Consider the following 21,434-nt stretch of genomic DNA (forward strand, 5'->3'; position numbering starts at 1 on the left):
CGCTAAGCTATTACCTACAGGCATTTTAAATACTTTATTGCAGGAACATTTAAGTAGTTTGCCAACGAATGTCATTTTTGCAACGGACGCATCGCAATCAGATGAAAAATCAGGCGTTCTAATATATTGTCCTGTACTTTGTTTGTCATTTTCACTTCACTTACGCAATTTCTTACTTACTTTCTGGCTGAATTTATGACAATATTGCTAGCGCTGCGCAAGGTAAGTACTTTGATTCCAGTCGTAGCTATTATATTTTATTCATTATCACTGTGCTCTTACCCGTCTACAGTCGGTCGATCAACCATACTGAAACTTTTTAAATCATTGGTTCACTGTCATCTCCAAAGTATTCCGTTTTCGGGGCATCCAGGGCACAAAGGCTTGTTGTTAAACAAAATGGCTGATTTTTTTGCGAAGGCATCACTTTCGACACCCATCAGTCCTATTTTTCCACCTACAGTACACACTATGGTAGCGTGATTTCACACACTTAAAATCAGGCAAAATATATCATACCCTGCACTGACGGCTTCTCCAGAGTACAAATGCTTGTTATTTCTTTAGCACAGTGAACTCTCTTATTCAAGGATGATGGAAGTTGTCATTACAAAGTTTCCTTGGCGCATTACAACTCTCAATTTTTACTTGCATAGATTCGCTTTCTTGAATTTCACTGTGTGCATTTACTGTAACCAAGAGGAAACGATTAGTCATTTTTCATTATATTTTTGCCGCTTTAATTATTGCAGAAAAGTATGCTAGCACCATCTCTTCAAAACCTGGGCTTGCAATTATCAGAACCTGCTCTACTTTCATTTGGAGCCTCTACACCATAAGTTACAGCCACGGGGATGTTTTATTCGCCGTTCAGGAATATATCACTGCCGCGAAACAATTTTTTTGCTAAATTGTGGTTTCACTACTTTTTTTCTTCAAAACCGAATTGGCACTTCAAACTATAATTAAATAACTAACATTCTCTAGGAATGAAGCAATGCAGAAAGTATTGAGCAAATTCACCTCATAATCAGCCAATCCCCTCCTTTGAGTACAAGCCTCGTTCAGAGAAAAACAACAACAAAACACTAGCGAGCACGGCAGAGTCTGTGAACAACACGGGCGATGGCGCCCGCGTTGTTCACTTTTCTTTATTTGTGTCTTTTTTTACGCAACCCAAATATGCGTTCAAGCATCGTCGCGATAATAAAAGAACATGATGCAATAGGTATCTTTCCTGCAAGAGAGCATGCGCGCGTGCTTTTGTAAGTGTATGTTCATAAGAGCAGGTCTATCTTCGACCATACCTTGCTGAATGCGCCGGTTTTCGTCTATCTGTGCAGGGGCATAGGTAGATTTTGTTTCCAGAAGGGGCAAGGGGCCCCTCCTCGATTTCACAACCTCCTTCAAATGGCCATTTTTTGCTCTGTGTATCACTGCGAAATAAAACGACAGAGTAGGGGGCATGGGCTTGGCGTGACGGGACGGTTTTCTAGCAGGTCAGTCCGCTTCGCACACGACACCATTTCGGTGACGTCACCAAAAGGTCACAGCGTCCACGATGTCTCTTTCTTTTTGCCGCAGTTTGCTGTTGAGACAAGCCGGGCCGAGGCCAAAATTGTGATCACGGCTGAAGAGATGGGATGAAGAGTAGTTCTCAGAAAAAGTCTCGGCTATGACCATTCTTTTCTCTGCGAAAGAAACAAACGTCGGCAAAAGCCCGTTCCCTTTAGGGTCTCTCGTCAGAAGTGTTTGCGATTTGTTTCTCGTCGATCATTCGTGCACACCAAAGTTTGGAAATTATTTCGAGAGCAAAGCGGTTTTAGCTTCTTATTTTAGGAACTCTAATTGCTGCGAAATATCCAGCCAGTCCCCCATGTGGAGATTCTTTTTTCGCAATGTCTACCGTTGGAAAACGACGGCAACCACAGCTTCCAGTTTGTACGGTCAAGTACGCACTGTCACACGCTGCTTATCTAGGTTACATATGTTGCAGTGTTCTTGAAACTGGCACAGGCCTGTTTTAAACAAGCTCGTTTGTCCCTCCATCACCGTGTGGATGCTTGCTTTCATTCTAATTGCTTTTAACATTTTCACATTTCACAGTACGAGTGCGCGGAGTGTTTGAATCGCGACGGCGGAACGAGAGAGTTCCCTGCGCACGTTTTCTCGCGTCATGTTCGCGTAATGGTACCCGTAACAGCCTACTTATGGCCTCATGGTATTTACTGTACTATATGAGAGAACATGGCAGTTGAAACTGGGATGCAACCGCACGTATATTTTCAAACGCTGCTCCTGTTTCTGCACATATGTTATTTCTGCCGGCTGCCTGTATTTCACGTAGACATGTTCACCTAGGAATGTTATTTCTACAAGTTTTAGATGCCCATGAGCGCTGTCTATCTTTTTAGCAAAGACTTGCACAAGATACATGCCAGAATAGCTAGTAAAACAATCAGTAATATAGGGGCACTTATACATTTATTTCACACTTTAAAGCACTCGCCATACATTGATAATCCAGCTGCAAGCCGACCTACTTTGCCTCTAGCTGTGTAAATGAAGTGGTTGTAGTGCGATGAAGATCACTTAACAGCTGTGTAGGGAAGCTAAGGAAAATGTTAAAAACACTGAATGCTAAAATACGCTTTGGTGAGGCCTTAGTAGGGAGGAGGTTACCACGATTGCGTTGTCATATACAAAATGTAGTATAATGTTCTCTAGCATTATTCCCTAGGATAATTTTAACATGAATTGATCATAGCTTCCTTGATGTATTTTGTGCATATATAGCATACTGTACATTTTATAGGTGTCTTGCAGTATACACATGTCTCTTTATGATGTCTTGTATATTTTGCATAGATGTAACATCCTGGTAATTACAGTGATGCGCGCAACTTTTGAAACGTGCTTGGATAACAAAAAATCAGACCATCCTTATTTATTGCTCATTCATCACAAAACATGTGTTTGTTTGCAACAACTGTTGTACAGGGTTGCTGTACATGGCAACTACACATGCAAGTACTTTGTGAACGGCAAGTACAGAGCAACTATGGGAGCAGATTGTGCCTCGTAGTCGTGAGAAAACTACCAACGTATCTCACAGCACTGAAAATTGCGTTTTACAACTTTTGTTGCAATCGTGACAGTTTGGCCTACTACATGTAGTCATAAAGTAGCAGCTGTCAGTACCTTCCAAAAAAACACTTTCAAATATTCTTAATTCAATTAGGAGGATCGAAAAACAAAAGATAGCAGTGCCAGTGCCGCGATATCAAGTGTGCATGGCTAGTGAAATATTGTGATGATTTAGCTCCTTTGTAAAGTGCATGTATTGCCACGTTCCTTCACCAAGGTCATCAAAGTTTACCGATCGTATTACCGCAGTGCATACTTTTGAAACCCGAGCAAAGTATTCAATTAGCTGAACACTTTAGCAGCTCGAACACAATTAAATACTCAATTTTCATGCTGCACTTAGGGGGTGGAGTCATCTTGACTAAACACTTTCAAGCTTTGGATCCCCATCTTGCTGTCATTAAGTGATATAAAAAGTAAGCCACGACTATAAAAAGAAAAAAAGTCTTTTTTATGCAAGATGTCTTCTTGTTTGCATGTCCTCTTCATTTTGAATTAAACCGCATTAAGGTTGATTGTGCCGTTAAATACACTAATGCTTTATAAGGTAGAACAGCACTTCGTTGTATGAATTGCAATGTACACTGCATTATTTGTATTCTGTTCTGTTGCATGCTGACGTTGTGCTCAGTATCCCCACCTGCCTAGCTCCCGACATGAATCTGGCACTATTGAAAGTAAATAAATAGGTTTCTGCACCAGAAGGGGGCGTTTTTTGAACTCAGGCAGTTCGACCACTGTGTACAAAATTACACTAACACTTGAGCATAAGTCATGCCGTAACGATAATAAACTGCAGTAAGAATATTTCACATATGGCCCTGATGCCATGGCATGTATATATATATATATATATATATATATATATATATATATATATATATATATATATATATATATATATATATATATAAATATATATATGTGTGTGTGTGTGTGTGACGTATGAAGCGATGGTTAGGAGAAGTAGATGAGGAAGAAGAAGTGAAAAAGGAATAAACATGGGGTATGAGCCAGGCCACGTCTCCCACACGTAGCGACACACGAGTCGGCGGGATGAAGACCTCCCAGCCACTTCATCAGTGTCTCATCATCGACGCAGTTCTACACAAGACGCCCTGACCATACATCGACTACGGAATCATCTCCTAGCCACACACAGCGACCAGCATCATGACAGAATCATCGACCGACCTTCCCATCCCCAAGTACACCGGAGCTGCGGACGATGAACCTGTACAGGACTGGTTCGACCTGTTCGAGTTCCACGCTATCGCTGCAACCTGGTCGGAACGGGAGATGGTTACGAACTTCAGCGACTACGTCACCGGTGAGGCATTTAAATTTTACCTCACCCACATATTCGACAACGATGAGTCTTGGCAAAAGATAAAACAAGAAATGATCGTTTGGATTAAAAAATGCGATGACTACGACGAAGACTTGCTTGTAACCCACCATCCACAGACAAATGCACTCAGTCATCAATTTTACAGGCAGTCTTCAACCATTCGAGCGCACAACAAGATTCGACCTCTGACAAAAGACGAAGTGGCACACGAGTTCAGTGGCAGACGACAACGCGTATTTTGGGAAAAACATAGCCATCGAGCGCGCCTCCTTTCTGCACGAAAGTCAGCATTTGCGAAGTCATCGCTTCAGCATATGACCCGAGACGTTGCCCAATCACCTGATGCCGTTCACTCTTCGTCTGGAATACGTGGTCCACCACCTCCGTTTTTACCACGCGGTTCTTCAAGCGCTCCTAACGCTCACCATTTGCCTTATAAGGACGCCGTATTTATGGTAGATGACCTGGCGCATCGAGAAAATACCCTGTCGAGCCATGCTCCTTCCACACGGGTTCATGCATCGCCATCCAGTCCATACACACTCGACAGTGGAAGAAACACCGAAGGCTCCGACGCATCGAACGTCGCACGCTGCAATGCGCAAGAGCCTCTTATAGTGAACAAGATAGAAGAAGCTTCTGAAGAACTTTCTACCGATTCTGAAGCATTATCTTCATTGCCCGAAGTGCATGACAACAGCCCACAAACTACCAGCTGCCGACTGGGCCCCACATCAAGTTGTGAAGAAAACGAGCGCGATGTTCAAGAAGGGATCTCACCGCAATGCGTTGCACAGCAACATCAGCAATGCCAACAAAAGCAACAAGAGGAACCCCAACAGCTAAAACGCTCACACCAACATCGACAACGAACAACTAAAACTACATCGCAAGGATACTTGCAGCCTGAAGAGTGTCTTGATCAACATACACTAAAGAAAAGACTGATTCCGCATCTGAGCTATCTTCGCAGAAAGAAAAGCCAAGGAACTTTTCTGCACCAGCGTTCAATATTGCGCCTTCGGTCTGAACATCTGCGTCATCACCACAGAAAATTCCCAAAACGCCACAAAACAACCGCTTGTGCTCTGCGGGAACACAAGCAGCGCCTAATCAGCCACGATAAACGGGCGGGCAAAGTGCATGCACGACGTTTGTATGACCCACGAAAAAAAAATGCGACGCCTACGAAAAACTCAATCCTGCAAAGCGTTTCAACCTCCTTCGTTCTTTGCAAGAATACCGGCTGTATTTCTATCTGTTTCCATGTCCAAAGCGTTTTTGTGTTATCCAGGACGCAACCACCAGCCTCGCCCACCAGAACACTTGCGTTAACCGGACTGCTGCACTTTCCCCTGAAGTCTTTGAAAGTTTACGGAACTCCCCGGGAGCATACAACCAATTGTGAATTATTGATATTTGTAACTTTTTAACCTCTACTTGTTAACTTTTTCTTGTTAGTAATCCATGCCTTCTTTCGGGGGGAGCGGGAATCGTGTGACGTATGAAGCGATGGTTAGGAGAAGTAGATGAGGAAGAAGAAGTGAAAAAGGAATAAACATGGGGTATGAGCCAGGCCACGTCTCCCACACGTAGCGTCATATATATATATATATATATATATATATATGTGTGTGTGTGTGTGTGTGTGTGTTTGTCTGGTGGTTACAATACTGCCTAAGGCAAATTCTGAGTGCAGCTGATCAGGCGTTTTGATTTTGCAATTAGTTTAAACAAACCATTTGTGAGAGACATGCATGTACAGTTGCATATCGCTATTCCTTTTTCACAACTCTCTCACAAGGGAATACAAGTCTGCCTGTATTTTATTCTAATGAAGGAAGCTTTGTGGAAGGAGATCTGTTCAGTTTGCACACCATTGCCTGGTTCTCAAATACGAGGTCTTTGCAAGTGTTTCGCGAGGTCGTCACAGCAGTGGAATGAATCACGCTGGAGAAGAAAGAGATATTGTTGTGCATAACTGGCTAGGAACGTCTTGTGTGTCTTTGTGTTTCTGTTACAGTCACCCACAGCCTTAGGCATATCAGCCTGGGGGGCGAGGGTAAAGAGGCTGCGAGCCTCCTCGCCCACTGAGAAGAATTGGAGGGGCTGATCACCCCCCCCCCCCCATTTTCGATAGTGGTCAGTTTTGCTTGCACGCTGGGGAAGCCAACTGAGGCGAAGTTTTTCTTCCCCACAGTAATCGCTCAATTACACTCTTCCAAGAAAATGAAAATATTACGAGGGGCAGTTACAATAGAGTCAAAATTTTCTACCATTTCTTCTGTGAAGATTTTCTTTGTAGGCTCTTTGCGGTACTAGCCGCTTATGCGGCGCTTTCGCGCCTTGTGCAATAGCAATGCAGAGCAAGCTAGCGCTGAACAGGGGTCCTATAGCATTACATCTGTTGTTAATTATATCGTTTTTATCTGACTGGCTAATACAACTATACAGATGGGAACGAGAAAACTTTTTCTCGATTGATCAAAGCATTTTCTGCTCGCTTCTGTCATCGAAAAGTAGTAGCACCATCGTTGATCTTTCAAAGCGGCTGTGAGCTGATGAGTACGTGTTAGGAATATGTTTTTAATGATTTAGTTTTGCCTTACTGGAAGTGCAAAAAAATTTTCCACTTTAGTCTCTTATGACCCTTAAAAGCCTTGCTTATGGTAACTGGAAGGGATGGCAGCAGTTTGCGAAGTGGTGATAACTAAAGCAGTATATTCGAGTGCAGTGGGAACCTCAGCTTTTAAGCTTACCCCGCAGCTTGACCCACCAGCCGAGAGAGAAGGTGAAAGACCACGGTTTTTAGTACTATGAAGGAATAATTAGGAGTCGGGACAGTTAGTTTTAGTTCAACTGGAATTGTATTTTACTGTTCAAAGTACATTTCGGACAGCAAAGAAGCGCACACGCGCAGCGCTGCTCAGTTCTCTTTCTCGGCAAAGATGAGCTCACGGAGATGTATATGCATACAAACTGCTAAAAACCGCTATGCTGCAAGTAAAAATATTTCATTACACTTATATGAATCCATCTCACCAGCTGCTCTATGTAGCCGCTGCTAAAGTTATCGGTAGCTAGACTATTTTAATTGATTTATATGTGGGGTGTAACGGCCCGAAATCACCATATGATTATGAGAGACGTTGTAGTGGAGGGCCCCGGAAATTTCGACCACCTGGGGTTCTTTACTGTGCAGACAAATCTGAGCACACGGGCCTACTGCATTTTCGCCTCCATCGAAAATGCAGCCGCCGAAGCCGGGATTCAAACCCACGACCTGCGGGTCTGCAGCCGAGTTCTTTCGCCACCAGACCACCGCGGCGGGGCCTATTTGAATTGCATTTTGAAGGATGCTCCGGCTACTTCAAAAAATTTCAGGTACTATTAAGCACTGAAATTCGCTGCTAATGCACATGCACCGTAAAAAAAAACACGTCATTTTCTTGATACGTGATGTCGTGTAAGAAGTAGACAATTTTATGACACCTAGAAAATTTCAAATTTCAAAAAACCAATTTGCCGAATTGAAAAAGATCATACTCTTGATTTTACGTTGTCTTGCAAACGTGGTCATTATTGGATGAATTAATTTTGCGTCGTTGGCTGTCTTGCGTAACGAGGTGGTGCTGCGTGCATGACGCAGCATATTTAGGCCAATAATATACATCTAGAACCACTTCGATAGCAAACAACGAGTGCTTGTTTAACGTAGGAGTACATGCATACGCAATGCTTATCTCCTTGTTATAAAATTCAATAGCTCGCACTGAAACCATACTCAATTAGCTCCGACTTCATGTCTTCCCTTTGCAAAGCATATTCAAGTGCTTGCGTGGTACTGTGGTAGAATACATGACTACAAAGCTTGGGTTCGAATCCTGCTGAGATCCTGATTTTTATTCTTTGCAGTCGTCGGATCAACGCTGCCCACGCTGAATTTCCTAAACGTTCTATCGTTTCAAATACCGACGTCTATTGTCTGCGGTTTTAGGTAAATACAAACTCTAAGGCACATCACCGCATACCCGCGTATACTGTAGCCAGTGGTATACGGATGTGTGACACACACGACTTGAAGAAATAGCTTCATGACGTTCACGACACCAAGCGGACGGGCCCTTACTGCGACAGAGAGGACACTGAAGTCAACGGGCCCTTACTTCGACAGTGAGGAATCTGAAGTCAACTCACCGCCAGGTGAGGGGTCATCTGGCAACAATTTCGAAGTTTCGACGAGCCGAAAGGCGCAGAGGCGTAACAGTAGGGCTTCTTCATCAGCGATTACACCGCATGAACGAGCGCCATGCAAGCCAGAAACCATCACCATCATTTTCGGTCCTGGGGACGCCAACAGCAACAAGAAACGCTTCAACAGGCAATCTGTTTCGACGCTGCTCGATCTGCTGGTGTCAGGTGCAATCATAGATATCCGAGTGAATCCGCGCAAAAACTTCATGGCGATTGATGTTCTACACGCAACTTCACTGAACACATACCGAAGCGTTACAGAGTTGGATGAATCGCCGTCTGCTCCTACAGCCCAGTGGGCTCCAACGCCGTCATCGGCGTCATCTACAACGTTGACACCGCTTTAAGCTCCGACTGTGTAGCCTCATCAAATAAGCGAGCGAAGCTACCAGCATCGCCATGGTTGCTCATCTGGGTACCTCAGGCTACATGAGAATAGATAGGAAAGATGGCTTTCTATTTTTCTTTGTAAAGACGGGCCACTTCAGACATTCGGTAAGACCTTTTGTGTCAAAACCACTGTTGTGCCAAAACTGCATGAAACTAGGTCATGCCAGAACCGTATGCGAAATTAGGCTAGTATGTTCTCACTGCACTGAAACCCTTTGCCCCAACAATTGTAAAGCCGATGTCCTGTAGCATTTCAATTGTAATCGTCACCACTAAGCCTCTTCAAACGAGGCCCCAAAAATGAAGAGGGAAATTACTATATTGAAGCAAATGGCATGGGACCATACAAAACATCGCGAAGCTGCCGAAACCATCAGAAAGCGGCGGCTTTGGTGACGTCGCCGCTGTAGTTCATTCAAGAGAAGCATTGCCTCTGCATCTATAGCACCCCTTGAACGCCCTGCTTCATTGACTTCCCTGTCAACTAGAGTTTTCACTGCTGGTGTGGATTCGAATTGGGCCTCAGTGCCGAAGCCCCAGGTACACGGATGGGTGAAAGCCGGCGTAAACGACAGCATCATGTAAGACACCGACACATCTGATGCAGCTTGGCTTTCGTCGCCGAAGTCACAGCTATGTGCTGAGTCACAGAGCATATTGGTAACAGCGAACACTGAATCGACGGCTGCCCAGTTGTCTGAAGACAGAACTGTCTTCATAGTTTTTCAGTCACTCCTATACGCACTTGGCACGTTCGGTTAGAACAAGTTGTTAACAATTTAGAGTACCCGGTACTCTACTAAGGGAGAGAAAAAAGCCGTCCCGTGGGCCCCACCCACACGGCTTACGTTCGTCGCCAAGCTCGACACACCATACGCTCAGACCGGGCAACGAGTGCTCGATAGTCTGTGTCCAGTACTTGTCAGTCTTCACTAGGCACCATTACTCGACTATCTAAATGCTCGACTATCTACCATTACTCGACTATCTACCATATAACACTGCTGTGTTATATGGCAGTGAACGGGATGTGGCCGACATCCTGCGCTCACTACCTTATAACACAGCAGTGTTTTTTGTATGCTCCCTTCTTGCTCTCTCCCTATCATTTAACCCTTCATTTTCCCTTCCCGTAGTGTAGGATAGCCTATACAGGGTGTCCCACATACCTTAAGCCAAGAATTTGAAAGTGAAAGGCACTTAGGAGGCGCATTGAACCAAATGCATACTACTCGCACCAGTCTGTAGATACTCAGGCTCCTTATATTCTGCCCATACTAATTAATTATTAGTTTTTAATTACCTATTTTCATTTACGGACAGGGAACCTAAAATATGAACACTGAGATGTAGAGCACTTTCAGAATAAACCACCGACTAAACTGTTTCCTGTACGATACGTCTCGCGCTGTTATTTTTTCACGTTGTAAAGAAAGGCCGCGAAACGTGAAAAGAAGCTGTCTAACAGACTGCGAGCGCACTACTGTAGTGCTGCTATAGGCTTTCTTTACAACGCGGAAAAAATGACAGCGGAAGACGTATCGTACAGGAAACAGTTTAGTCGGTGGTTTATTCTGAAAGATTATCGGCATTTCCAGGTTCCAGGATTCCGTGGGGCGGCAGGAAGTATGCATTTCCATCGTCGCAGTTCGTCGTCATTGCAGTCAGACAAAAAAAAAACACGGCGCAACCTGCAAAAGCAGCAGCAGCGGCTTAGCCATGCTGTCCGCCGGCCGGATGCCGTGCACTCTGCTTTCTTGCTTTCTTTCAAGCTTGCATAATTGACCCTAAAGCGCTAAATTGTCTTCGTATTTAAAGATCGCTTCTAGAGTTGATCCTAATGGTATGCTGACTTCTGTGATATTCTTAGACAAAACATTTAAATATAGTAAGGTCATCACTTGGCCTTTCTTGCATAAGCAATGCGTACGGTTGATTACATCACAGCATTGGGTGGACAGGAAGAAAGGCGCTATGCTTCTTCTTGGCTCATCACAGCATGCTCTTGGTTGGAACCTTAGCAAGCACTACGGTTATCATCCAGCTTTATTGATATTTTGGCACACATGAAGAACACAGTGAGCAGAAGAACGATAATGGCGATGATGGTAAACTTCAGCGGAAAAGTTGATAAAACTTCTTTTCACCATATCACCAATTTTACGATGAAGAGGCAGAAATACGACCCAGCGGCGTCTCTTCCTAACACTCTAAGTGCAAACAAAATAAAAAGGAAAGGGAGGAAGGTTGTATTTTACTTTGAAATAAGCACAGTGTTATGAGGCGGACCTAAACTATGACGTACAACACTTCCATCTCATGATTATCATGGTAGCCCTTGTGATTTGTGTTCGTTGTCCATTTACGTCACGTAACACAAAATTTGGCATATGTGAAGCTAGCGAAAGAGAAGAGAGGTACTCTTCTCTTTCGCTTGCATGAGTCATGCCGCTTGCATGACTCATGCAAGCGGCTCGCTTGCATGTAGTCATGCTCACAGTAGCATGACTACATGCTACTGTGAGCGTAGCATGTAGTCATGTTTTACGTTATATGCATGTCATGGTTATCATGCTTGGACGTTTCATTTATCTTCGACATCCATCCACGTCACATAATACCAAATTTCGTATATGTGAAGATAACGAAACGGCCGCGGGGGAATTATGAGTGTGGTATGTAGTGATGTTCTTACATGAAATGCATGAGATAATCATCATGTTTGCACCAGTCATATACCCTCGTCTTCCATTCACTAACGCAACACCGAATTTGCCATACGTGAAGCTAGCGAGCCGCCACGAGCGCGCTATAAGCGTAACATGTTGTCATGGTACATGACAGGCATGTGATCATTATCGTGCTCGCACCAGTCATACACCTTCGTCATCCATTCACACCACGTAAAACAAGATTTATATAAGTGAAGCTAGCTAAATGACAGCGGGCCCATCATGAGCGTGGCGTGTAGTCATGAGTTACATGACACGCATATCGTGATTTCCACTGTATATAGGGCCTGTCACTTATGTTTGTCATGCATTCATGTAATCGCATACCAGCTTTGCACTATGTCATGTGAACGAAACCACCGCAAAAGCAACAAGACCATGACATGTCATTCATGATATTCATTACATACATGTCACCATTTTTATGTGTTGACCAGTCACTTATGTTTGTCATCCAGTGATGTTATGCCAATAAAATTTTGGTACAGATCTAATTATTCAAGTGACCAGGAAAGCTGAAGGTCGTAAGCGGCTAGACAGACAGACAGACAGACAGACAGACAGACAGACAGACAGACAGACAGACAGATAGATAGATAGATAGATAGATAGATAGATAGATAGATAGATAGATAGATTAGTTGATTGATCGATATGTGGGGTTTTACGTCCCAAAGCTATTATATGATTATGAAAGACGCAAAGATAGATAGATAGATAGATAGATAGATAGATAGATAGATAGATAGATAGATAGATAGATAGATAGATAGATAAATAGATAGATAGATGCGGTCAAAGTCATTGAAGTTCGCCAAGAAATGCTTCACATTTTAAAAGCGAGAAGCGCCAAAAAACGAAAAAAAAATCTAGCCAGTATACATACTGAACTTGAACCAGGTGCTGTAAATGTATTCAAAAAGGGTAATGCTTTTACAGAAAAGTCGGCAATGGTTTTATTGAAGCGACAATATGAAAAATCATTTCGCCTAAAATTGGAAGAGTCCCGCCTTAACTCCTCGAAATTGAAATCGCGGAGATTCATTCAGCAAATGCTGGCTGTAGCGTTCATTTCGTGCATGATGACGAGGTTTCGTGCGGTATTATACAAACGGTACCTTCTTTACGGATATTGCGGTATTTTCCTTGAAAGAACTGGATATAAGAGGCTTTGGCAACAATTATGGTATATATGCTATCAGTATCCAAAATCATTGTAGCTGAAATTAGGCATAAATTGCACTCACTTTCGGAATAATTTCTTGCGTGTTGCCAACATCCAAGCTTATACTGTGCAATTGATGAGTTTCGGTGTGTAGCTAATGTGGAGAAATGGCTCGAGGAATTTATCGGACATGATATTTCTAATACCGTTCACTGCACAGGGCTTTTCATTCACGCGGAGTTTTCATTGTCCTGTTCACTTCAATTCACGGTATAGCTTGCTGCACAGCTTATGAAAGATAGTTGTGCGCAAATCAAGACCCTCCGCAACAGCTTTTACCGTGTCCCACCCATATGTTTAAATCATTTGCGTTTGTGCATTGCAAGAGCCAAATGATACGTTTAGAGCTCGAAACCATGACCTACTCTACTCCTTATCTGCTCACATATCTCCTTTCCAGCACCTATGTCTAGTTCATGTTTTCTGACTCTAAATGGTCGTAATCTATGGGCAGCGCAGTTACGTTCCCACAGTTAGCAATCATTCAGAACCTGCTCGTTTACGCAAGCTTCAGCGTTTGTTGTCATATTTCGGCAAGAGAGAGATGATATTGTGTGTTCTGAGTACACGGGCCTGAGTACACAATCTGAGTACACGGGCCTACAACATTTCCGCCTCCATCGGAAATGCAGACGCCACAGCCGGGATTTGATCCCGCGACCTGCGGGTCAGCAGCCGAGTACCCTAGCCACTAGACCACCGTGGCGGGGCTGCATTTCCGATGGAGGCGGAAATGTTGTAGGCCCTTGTGCTCAGATTTAGGTGTACGGTAAAGAACCCCAGGTGGTCGAAATTTCCGCAGCCCTCCACTACGGCGTCTCTCATAATCAAATGGTGGTTTTGGGACGTTAAACCCGACATATCAATCAATTATTCACACTGAATAGCTAGCTTCGCCAGACGCTTAAGTTTGCAGAAACTTTCACACCCGGCAGTTCGTCACACAAAGCAGGCCCTTTGACTCCAAAGCCGTCCCAACAATCCGCATAGTGGCAGATAAATTGGTTATACGTATCGCCACCAACTGCGAATGGTTCAACAAGATGAAACATGCGCTCCCACAGAAATCAGCTTGTCTGGAAAGGTCAGGAGTGCAGTAGGTCTTGCTCAAAATACGCTTAGATGACATGTTGCATGACGTCACAAGATAATCATAGCATGACTAATATCTAGGACCAAAAATAGATGTGATAATTCAGCTCAGTAACCAACACCTTTTTTACTGCCTCCAATAGGCTAAAAACAGTGGCCAAACAGGAGAAATGTAGCCAATCCTGGCAACTCTGGTTGAAACAGATCATCAATAAGTTTTATTAACGAATAACGTGCTTCCTTTTGGTGAAATACATGGTCAAAATTTTCTGAAATGTTGCTTTTTCTGAAGCATTGTTTCTGTTAATTTTGTACAAGTGAAAAAAAGGCTATATAATGAAATAAGGTAGTCACGTAAATAGCTTCGATATAGGAAGAAGCTAGTCACATGTGATGTCGTGGATATGAAATTGCCCAATTAAACTTCATGGCAAGCTCTCAAGTTGCTTCGATTTTGTCGTCTCTGCTATGTGACGTGCATGCTCTCTTTTTTCTTGGCTTTCAGCTTTGGAGCTGATTAGTGCTGCGTAGAAAAACTGGTGCTTAGATGTCCTGGACGAGACAGATATTCAATGTTAAAATGACGCTACAGCCAAATAACAATTTATGTCAGAGTGAAAGCTCAATGTATGAAAACGTCTAAAACGACAATATTATCAATAGCAGTGCCCTACTTATCAAGAAATTAGGTAAATGACCGAGAACATATGCACCACGAGTAGTAAATTCGCAAACTCATCCCGATGATACCATAGTTACCGCCTACAAATAATCACTAGAATTCGAACTAGCTGTATTAAATTAAGAGTCTTCCGTGCGTCATTAGACGTCATAAAAGGCTGCTTGTTTGTTTCTGTTTGATTTAGGGAAAAAAATAAGCACCGGGCATTGCTACGGGGAATGGTGCACGTGATTCAAAAGTTTAGTCTTAGCCGGGTTAAACTGGAAAAGTTGTGCAATATAGTGAGGCCCATTGAAGCAAGAACGTCTGCCATCTGAGAGGCCATGGAAGGAAATTGTTCAATGGCCGTCATTGCTCCTGTGGCTCCCGATGCTTTCGCTCGGCTGTGTATCGGCAGCCACGCAGTAAAACCGAGCAAGAAAAAGGAGAAAAAATGGAAGGCAGGGAGGTTAACCAGATGCTAGTATTCGGTTTGCTACCCTACACTGTGGTTGTAGAATAGGGGGTTGAAAGAGAGAGTGAGTTAAAAATAAATGACAGAAAAAACATGGACACACACGGAAACACAAAATAAGTCCACTAAGAGGCGTTCCGACTGGCCAGTAGTTCGCAAGAAGCCCGATAGCGCTTGCACGGCCTTCTTCTGCGATGATGAGTCATGACGATGGCGCACTACACTTTCTTCTGACAGTGGCTGGTCACCTAACTTGTTTAGTGTATTAGAAAGGTATTCTGTTTCTCGGTTATATTCCGGGCTGTCACACAGGACGTGTTGAATTGCCGCTTCATCTCCGCAGTGTGCATGCAGAGGCGGTGGTGTCAGCCGTATGCGGAACGCGTACGCAAGGGTAAAAACGACTCCCAATCATAGTCTGCACAGAGCAGCGTCACCTCGTGGAAATTTTGTTGGAAGCTGTAAGCTTACCGTAGGATCAAGGGATTGTAATCTTGCATGCGTAAAAAAATACCCAGTCCAATGTGACATAGAGCGTTGGTGAGCAAGCATGTGGAGCCTCCTAGCAGCGTCCGTCCTAGAGAGAGGTATTGACTGGTCGTTGACTTCTGTATGGGCTGAACGAGCAGCTTGACCAGCCCTTTCCGAACCAATAATTCCACAGTGGCCTGGCAAACCCTAAAGTATAACGTGGCCGCCTTCCTTCGTTATATGGTGTAGCATTTCTGCTGTCTTAAATACCAACTGCTCGTGCGGTCCACGGCGGATATTTGACAGAAGTGACTGCAGTGCCGCCTTGAAGTCGCAGAAAATCGCCCACCGTTGCGGGATTTGGTCGTTTATGAAACGCAGTGCAGCGCGAAGCCCTGAGTGTTCTGCTGCCGTTGATGTGGTTGCATGAGCTGTCCTGAATTTGATGGTTGTGGCGTGCGTTGGAATAGTGACCACCGTTGTGGAGCTGTTTGGCAGGATGGAGCCGTCGGTGTAGACGTGGCTGCAGTCTTCGTACTTCTCGTACACCAAAAGTAAGGCGAGATGCTTGAGGGCTGGTATTGACAAATCTCGTTTTTTCTAGATGTCTGGTATTGCCAGGTTGATGACTGGCTGTTTGTGGCACCATTGAGGAACTGAAGGTCTCGCCGCGGGCGTACACCCAGTTGGCAGAGAGTCACCATGTGCCGTTCAACAAAAGGAAGTATAAGGTCTATCCGCTGGTAGACAGGCTAGGTGGTGGCGGGGAGTCCAGGCCACATGCCTTATGTGTGCCATCAGAGCTTCTAGCTCAATATAGGTCTGCACGAGGTGGTCTTTGACTGAAGCTATAGTTGCCACTGTTGAGGCAGCATGAGGCAAACCTAGACAGATTCGAAGCACCTGTGCCTGAACGCTTTGTATCATGCACCAACCTGTTTTGCTGGCGTTTGATAATGCGGGCAGACTGTATCGCAGAAATCCAAGGAAAAGCACGCTGTGGAGTCGTATTTTAGCATTGGGCTGCATTCCCCGTCAACTACTTTTTCAAATACGACACATAAGAGCTCCATGATATGTCTCTGTCGATTACGACACCCAGAAACTAGTGAGATTGACAATATCGTATATTGCGACCAATAAATGAAACTCTGTAATTTGTCATGGGTTTGCGCATAAATGCCAGAAGTTCGCCCTTCGCGGAGGAGGTTCGCATGCCTAGATTGCGGAGGTACAAAGCAGTTGCAGAGGCAGCTCTCTGTATTCTTGCTCGTAACTGCAGGTGAGTTACCGAAGATGTCCAGATGCAGATGTCATCTGCGAATGTTGATAGATAAATATTGCTTGATGGGTGCGTAAAAGAGCAGTCAGTGTTAGAAAAAGTAGCATGGGGCTCAGTAAACCCCCTGAGGGACGCCAAAACAACTTAAACGTGCAAAGGTGATCCCGGCCTCCGTACTCACAAAAAAAAGATCGGATTTGGAGATAGTCTGTATCCACCGAAACATTCGGCCACCCACTCCGATCTCTTCTTGTGCGGCAGGGACGGCCTCATGAGTAGCGTTTTCATAAGCTCATTTGACGTCAAGGAACAGAGAGGCGCAAATACGCCTATGGCCTTCCTCATGTTAAATGTACGTGATTAGGTCGATGACGCTGTTGATTGATGATCAACCACGTCGAAAACCAGTCATGAAATTGGAGTAGATCTCATGGTACTCCAAGTACCACTCTAGGCTGGCCGAGGATCATTCTTTCCAACACTTTGCCTACCCGACTAGCCAACGCGATCGGGTGATAGGAGGAGAGTTCAAATGGCGACTTCCTAGATTTTAGCAGTGGTGCTAGACGACAAGTTTTCTAACTTAAGGGGACAGTGCCCTGTAGCCAACAATCATTATATAGTTGAAGCAGAGCTATTCTCGCACGCTCACCCAGATAACTCAGGGCTCTGTAGGAGATTCCGCCAGGTCCTGGTGCAAAGGTACGTTTGCACGAAGCGACTGCTGCCTTAAGCTCCTGAATAGTGAACGAGTGGTCCACACAGGAATCACGTGGTCGCGGACAACTGCTCGAGAATGGTGAGCTGTTAAGTGCTGTAGTTCGTCCTGATGATCCAGCACAGAACTCTTCCGCAACGCCAACATCTGGTCAATTTTGGTAACGGGATAAGGCTTTGAATGGTGACCTCTGAATGGGGGATGACTGCAAACCTCGTACCGTCCTTCATAACTGCGATAAAGACTTACGAGGGTCCAATGACTCACAGAAAGCAATCCAACGTTGGAATTCTAGCTTGTCAAACCGACGTTGGATCTTCTGCGTACTTCTAGCAGTCCGTAAATCTTTTATGTCCTTCGTGCGCCGGTACCTTCTTTCAGCTCTTTGTCGTAAGGCTCGAAGCCGCTCCAGGCCTATGTCAATGTTCAAGACTTTTACAGGGCATGAGATTGTACACAGAGTCTCTTGTACAGTGCTCTTTATGGCCTCATGTAAATCGTATATGTGTTCTTGGCATTGGTCTTTCATACGAGACTCAAATGTTTTCCAGGCCACACTTTTGACCATGTCGCTAGCTTTAGGAGGTGACAATCTTCCGATCTTGACGTATGTTGGAATGTGATCACACCCACGGGTGTCTATATCCGTAAACCATTCAGTATGCTTCACTAGGCTTTGCGAAACAAAAGCCAAGTTGAGACAGCTGCTGTATGTGGAGACACATAAAAATGGAAGACTGCCATCGTTCAGTAACCAAAGTTAGGTGTCGGAGGCAAAATACACCAATTTTTGGCTGTTTGTTACAGCTATGATGGCGGTAACAAACAGCCAAATTTTGCCGAAATTACAGAATTTTGGTAAGTTTGTTACCGCTATGACGTCCCGTATATATAGTCTTTTGTGATATAACCAATTTGATGGTTAAAGGTATGCGCCAACCACAGTGATGTTAGGCCTGCTCTTTTTGACTCTTAAGCATACGTATTGATTTCCGTCATGGGGTGGTAAAGCTTGAAGGATGTAATTGAGGTCTCGGCAAATTAACACCAAAACCTTGCTGCTTTCGGTAACAGCAGACGCCATCAAAGGTTCGTATCCTCAGATTATTATTGCACTCGAGAAGTTAGGCCCACAGATGACGATTATGGGAAGCATATTGACGTACACAAATCGAAGAAAATCAGCAATGCGCGATCTTAGGCCCCTAGCATTCCACTGCAGTATTGCTGCTTTACGAACCTCATCTCTGAAAGACAGTGGTGGGTTAGCCATGGTGTAGTCTGGGGCTGCTAACACTGAACTCAGCATGTCCAGCACTTGAAGGGAACTTTTGGCTGCGGTGTATTCATGTTGCTGAACAACACGCGAATGGGGTCCACTAATTATCGCAGCATCACCATCACGCGATGACATGGCTTCCCGGTCGTTGCAACCTCTTATGCTTCTTCTTGAGGCGGCTTCTGTGGAGGCTCAACAGGTCGTGTAGGCGGCTTCTGTTGAGGCTCAACAGATTGTGAACGCTGAAAGGCTGGCCATTCCTTCGGTGAGAGAGAACTCCCACCTTCTTCTTTCAGCGCAAATGTTTGCCGTGCTAGGAGCCGCGCCTCTCGATTTCACTTGAGTTTCTCACTTTTTCGTTAGATTTGGCACTGTCCTTCGTGAGTATCTTTGACGATGACGGCACCTTCGCCGTACTTTTCGCGTAGCTTCTCTGCGAGTCGAGTTGTCTTGCACCATTTGCCTTAGAATAGAAATCTGCTTCTTAATCTGAGGATTGTCCTTGGAGGAAGCACTGTGAGCACCATTGCGATCGGGACATTTCTACGTAGTTGCACTACAGTTGTCTTCCGAGTGATTTCCAGCGAATTGGGTACACTGCGGAACTTTTGCAAACGCCCTTCACGTTGCCAATCATTTAGCACTTGAAACACTGCATAGGCTTCGGAATTCATGGGAGAACCTGGTGACGAAAATTGCTAACGTTCACGTAAGAGAGAAGACAGTAACTCTTGAATGTTATTCGCCCACAACAAGAGTTGCCTAGGCGACCAGCATCCAACATGACATTGTTTTCACTCACTCGTTTTATCAGTACAGGAAAATCCTCATTGCCCCACCGCGGTGGTCTAGTGGCTAAAGTACTCGGCTGCTGACCCGCAGGTCGCGGGATCGAATCCCGGCTGCGGCGGCTGCATTTCCGATGGTGGCGGAAATATTGTAGGCCCGTGTGCTCAGATTTGGGTGCACGTTAAACGACCCCAGGTGGTCGAAATTTTTGAAGCCCTCCAGCACGGCGTCTCTCATAATCTTATGGTGGTTTTGGAACGTTAAACCCCACATATCAATAAATCAATCAAAATTCAAAATCATTCAATATCAGTGTTGATATTATAGATAACTCCTGTTACGGTGGCACCATTCGCTGGTATGATGGTTCAGACTGCAATGTTTCCCAGCTCCGACACATGCTGTAGGATGTTTAGTGCACTCGGGTTCATCACGTCGATTGCCAAAATATTATTTTTCATGTTTATCTTGATGTCCTTATTCTTATTAGGCACAATGTTTTCAAGATACAAGGACAGTGCTTGCCTGTTGAGGGCACTTTGATTGGCAGTAGTGGTCTGCGGCACTAACAGAATGAAGAGAGGTCATCGCTGAGGCCCAGTTCTCAAAGTGGCTGTACTTGATGCTGACGACGTGTCCATGATTCTTCGTTTGGCCTTGCGGTAGAGCACAGGTGCAAAGCGGTCTTCCGAGGACTCGTCGTCCTATGTGGAGTACAGCTCGGTGTCCTCGCATTACCATGCTTTCTTGAAGCAATGCCCATGGATAAACCGGTAACACGCGGGATCTTCAGGGATCATACATCCATCACTGCGGTGTAGGGGGCGTGGGACCCCGTTGTTGCGCCGTGGAACGCAGAAAATGCAGCAGAAACGGCAAGATGTGTTCAACAAGAGAAGCACTTTGTTTTTCTCTCCAAACACCGGAACGTTGTGCACGGCAAGGGTGGCGTGAAACATTCACTTGAGGCGAGATAAATTTAAGTGTGATAACACTATGTGCACCATTAAAACGTAATTTTATTTCAAAAGAAGCACTTTATTTGTACGAAACTGCGCTGTGATGTTTCTGGCTCGCTATTACAGCAATCAACATCGACTCATTGCTTGCTTTAAGTGTCCCTTTAACATGTATAAATACAAATAAAAACGCAGACGTTCGTTTTTAGTTGTAGGCCTGCAATGGGGATTTTAAGTAACGAATAGATGTAACAATGCGCAGACCTCGAAGATACCAACCTTCTCTTTTTCAGAGATAGACAGGCAGCTGCATTGACATATCGACCATCGCCGTGACAATTTCGTGTCGTTCGTACGAGAACTGACAGCGCACAGGCACGGGTTACTGTCGACGGAGTTATTTACGACATGCATTTTACTATGACAGCATATCAAGTTACGCAAGGAAGGAAACTTCGTAGGAACACAGGATAAAAAAATATGCATAATCGCTTGCATTCTCCTTTTATTATAATCGCAAATCAAAGCTGATGCCTCGTGACGCTTGTAGGTAACAATAGGAAGTTGCATATATTAGTGGTTTTAATGGCTTTCTGTTCACCGTCTCAC

The sequence above is a fragment of the Rhipicephalus microplus genome, chromosome 5 (genome assembly GCF_043290135.1).
Source record: "Rhipicephalus microplus isolate Deutch F79 chromosome 5, USDA_Rmic, whole genome shotgun sequence".
In the NCBI taxonomy this organism is placed as follows: domain Eukaryota; kingdom Metazoa; phylum Arthropoda; class Arachnida; order Ixodida; family Ixodidae; genus Rhipicephalus; species Rhipicephalus microplus.